The following is a 4707-nucleotide window of genomic DNA, read 5'->3' as shown; positions in this document are numbered from 1 at the left end:
TATTAGATGAAGACATCTCAAAAATTCTTATTATTATTCAATAGATCATACCTATGAAAAAACAATGAACACTCCTTAAGAGACAATAAGGTGATCTGCCCAAGTGGGTACAAATAAGATCACTCATTGTATAGCAACACCAAGTATAGTTTATTGTATTACCTGACATTATCCATTTCCATCAACGGTGTACGTTCTATAACCAATAACTTGGGTTCCAAACACAGCCTCCAAACAAGACCAATGTTAGAAATGAAGTAAGTCAATATTATACTCCAAGATAACAGCAAATCCTTCAAAGAAGGAGAAGCACACAGACCTCCAAGGCCTTTTCACAAAGGTTAATCTAGTCAAAACAAAAAACAAAAGTCTCCATAAGTTTGTTTCTTACCACAGATATAGCCAATTCTCTTTCCTTTACCTTCTCCTGAGATCCAACCACCTGAGAGTGTCAAAACCTTAATCCCCTCTTATATCCTTCCTCGCCGGACACCAAAGCGCCATTATGATGTCACGTCCGGCGTAGGGGCCATTTACGCGCATTGCGCTCGCATCCGCACAACAAGAGGCTTGAAGCGCATGCACATGCGCATAGGGGAAGAAAACTCTAAAAAGTCTCAACAAATCTTTCTCAACTCTCTCTATACATCCATATAGATAGATATGTAGAGGCAGGCATTGTTCCATGCTGCAAAAGCATTGGAGACCACAGGCTCAATTTTTATATAACCATGAACTGTTCTTGAACAATAGGGAAAACTTTCCAAGGATCCAGCCACTAAAACTCTTATCACGCACTAATTCGCAAGTGCATACTTTTGTGCATCTATATTGTGGAAGTATAAAAAAAATTCTTATGGCATAATTGGAGTGGTAACATTTTAGTTCATTTAGGTTCAATTGAAAAACAAAATCATGTGAAAACGTCAAATAAACGTCACCCCTCAGTAAATTAGGTCGATAGACAAGTGCAGCTGTAAGCATTTAGTTTTCACCAGTACACCGACCTGCAATATACACCATGGTTTGCACAAACCTGTGTTCATGACAAAGGTAGCAGCTGTTAACGTCACCAAAGCACTACATGTGACAATATGCAGTGACTAGGGATGTTCAGTACAGTACATGTACAAGTACAGATACCTTTCCAGCTCCAAGACTACACTAGAGAAAAACTCAAAAGTTAGGAGGCAGCTGTCATTTGTAAAGAGCACACGGAGCTCCTGGGATTTGTACATCTCTGTTTTATTGTATGATCTGTTTTTTTATAAATATATAATAGTACTGGTACTTAAAAAATGGTATGGGTGCATCCCTGATTCTTGTCCAAGTACTCACAGATACAAGTACTGATACATTTTTGTTTATTGTCATGTGACAGTTTTTCTAAAACAATACAGACTAATGATTTCAGGACAACGGTGGAGTGCCAGAGCCCGGTCCCAGCTGCAACCGTTACAACCCTGGTAGTTCTCATGAAAATGCCAAGTATCTGCACTGGTACTCGAAAAGTATCGGTGGATCCCTACTTTACACTCATTTCGTATGGAAAATGTATGGAAAATGCTGACATCCAAGTATCGGCATTGGTATCTGAACATCCCTAGCAGTGACTCATTATAATCCCTTTATTTTGGAAGAAAGGCCTATAATATAGAATAGGTTTAGTAGGATACCCTAAAGATATTTTTTCATAGGCAGTTCACCTATCACTTTATACTAGTTATGGACCTATATAAGCAGAATTTGGGGAATTTAATTATTCTTTCTAGGGATGCACCGATATATCGGACGAAAAAAAAAAAAATGGCACTTTTGGTTAAATGCTGAAAGTGCCATTTTCCTGCCGATACATCGGCGCATCCGTGATATCTTTCCTCCCCGCTGGGCGCTGCTCTGTGTCCCAGCGGAGAGGAGAGAAACTGTGACAGCCGGCCGAGCGCTGCGGGAGAAGAGCACTGTGAACAGCTGGTGTCTCTCCTCCCACACTGCTCAGCCACCTATCACAGTCCGGCAGAGTGGTGTGGGGGCGGAGACAGCGCTGTCACAGGAGGCTGGGCTCTCCTCCCTACATCGCTCAATCAGCCTCCTGTGACAGTGTGTCAGAGAGGAGAGCAAGGTACAAACACTCAGCGTTCAGTGACTGCTGAGTGTTTGTAGATAATTGAGGGCATTGAGGTATGTGTACTGTATCCTCAAATGAATGAATGGGAGTGATCTGCATCACCTCATGTTCATTCATGATTGTAGTTATAGTAAACACACTATGTCCTCATGTTATCAATGAACAGGAACACTCAGTATAGGGGATTCCTGTTCATTGACCAGGAGACCTAATATTTTTATTTCGGTTTTAAAATTTCCATTTCGGTGCACCTCTAATTCTTTCCCATTTCTGTTTCTTGGCTATTAGCCAAAGAATTCTGAGAAGAGAACATTTTGAAGAGCAGTTGAAGATAACAAATTGTTGCCTCTTGTTTTATATTTTTTCTAGTTTAGGAACAGCATGGAAAGCTAACTACAAGAGGGGAAATGTAATACTGCTAGGACCAAGAAAGAGGTTTCCATTTTATGTCTAATACTGCACTTACAGACAGGGATGGATTTACCATTAGGCACAGTATGCATGTTGGGTGGCTATAAGTGGCAAGATAGGCAAATAGTGGCTTTTTCCTGTACAACTATTTGGCACACATTTTTTATAGTAACCCTATATCAGTGGCGTCACAAGGAGGGTGCGGGGGGGGGGGTGCAGCACACACCCGGTTGACACCATTGAAGGGGTGACACCAAAATGACTGACAGTCATGGACCGAGAGCCTGACAGTGTCTGGAGAGAGGAGCGAACCCGGCGGCATACCGGAGGTAACTCGCCGGGTGAACGTCCCCTCCTCTCTCTGCCGGCATCCATCACCAAGATGGCTGCCGGCAGGCGTCAATTAGATGGCCACATATGTGCCACCCGATCTCCGCTCCGGGTGTCACCCGGCCTCAGAACGCCCCTGCCCCATATGATCCTTTTTATACATCATCAGAATATTCTAAACCTGGTTAGGACCAGGAAAACAAAAATAATGCTCTTTGTAAAAGAGGCCATCCGGGCAGAGCAATTGTATTTAGGGCAATAAAGGTTGTGTGCCTACAGGTATCAGTGATAAATATCCGCCTATGGTTTTAAATATACTACAATTATTATCAAGTTAGAGCTAAAGGAGTTCATTTTAGCAATCGCAATAGCCCCATCTAATAGAAGATTGCAGATTTTTAAAACCCATTCTTCAGGGAGTAATGTCAGTAGATGCAGAGACGTCACTTGCGCTAGATGCATGCATTTTTGCATACAATGCATTTTTATAATGATGCATGCAGTTACTGCATATACATAAAAGTGAAAGGGTCCTCAATAAGATTTTTATCACATTGCTTCATACACACATGTGCAATTAGAATGATTTTCTTTTCACTTTAACGGGCAGTTTTCACGTGGGTTAAAAAAAAAAATGCTACAAAATGCGACATGTTCTATTTTTTTGTAAATGTGACACGCTGCAGGTCATAGATGTGAACTACCCACATAGGAATAAACAAGGGATCTACTTGCAGGAAAATGTGTGAATGGGTCCTAAAAATGTAAAAGAATCACAAAGGTATAATGAAATATATCACTGAACAATTAGTAAATGGCAGTAAATATATGCATTATCTGCAACTTTGATTAAGCATAACAATATCATAACACTGAAGAAGAACAGACTGTTCCCCCACTTATTTGTGTCCAAAGAAATAACAAAACAAAGTAAGTTTGATCAGAGAAGAGAAAAGAAGACTACAGTGAAAAACAATGTATTTTCTATGGGGTTAATAATCTGCAATGATCATATATAGTATATTAATTCCTTGTGTCACAGGCCTTTCTTTATCATTTTCTCTAAATTTACATGCAGTCCAACAAAAGTGAGAGCTAGAGGGGTTAGGGTGAACCATATAACACTGCCCAGGGTGCTTACAATGGTCAGTTTTTATTTATGCACCTTTATTTGCAAAAGGGAATACAAACTGTTACTGTCACTGCTTACACATTGTTTGCTGGAATCAAATCTTAATTTGTTTGTCACATGCTTAAAGTCAATTTAAAACTGTATGTTCATCTAAGATGACTCTGCACACAGGGTGACAATGCTGCTGTAATTTCATGTCAGAACAAGCAGGCTGTCACCAGGGCCGGATTTCACACAAGGCCAACCAAGCCTTTGGGCAGCAGGGAGTAGTGGGGCAGCAGGGGTGTGGAATTCATATCTCCCAATGCCCGGGACATTCAGTTCCGGGCGCGGGTCAGGTAGTTGCTTTCTACAGTTAGCCCTGCTTTGGGTAAGCAGAACTAAATGTACAGCGGGGAAGCCGCCACTTGTTTTATACAAGTGGTGTTGGCGATTCCGCCGAGATCACTTGTATGCAGCCTGCAGGTCTGCCATTCTCCATTGGAGGGAGGTTTGGCGGGTAGGGGAGTGCATTGGGGACCTGGCCTTGGGGCAGCAGAGAGAATAAATGCGGCCCTGGCTATCAGCCTGTCAGGGCCGCTGTTAGCGGGGTACGGCCGATATTGATGTAAGGGACCCGACCAGCCTTAGGGTCCCGGGCACCTTACATGGGTATCGGCCGTACAAGTGACAGGCCAGGATGTGGCCAGCCCCCCCCCCCCCCGCCCCC

Source organism: Nanorana parkeri, unplaced genomic scaffold (genome assembly GCF_000935625.1).
Source record: "Nanorana parkeri isolate BGI_ZX_2015 unplaced genomic scaffold, ASM93562v1 scaffold325, whole genome shotgun sequence".
NCBI classification, from domain to species: Eukaryota; Metazoa; Chordata; class Amphibia; order Anura; family Dicroglossidae; genus Nanorana; species Nanorana parkeri.
Note: the sequence above shows the minus strand (reverse complement) of the source record.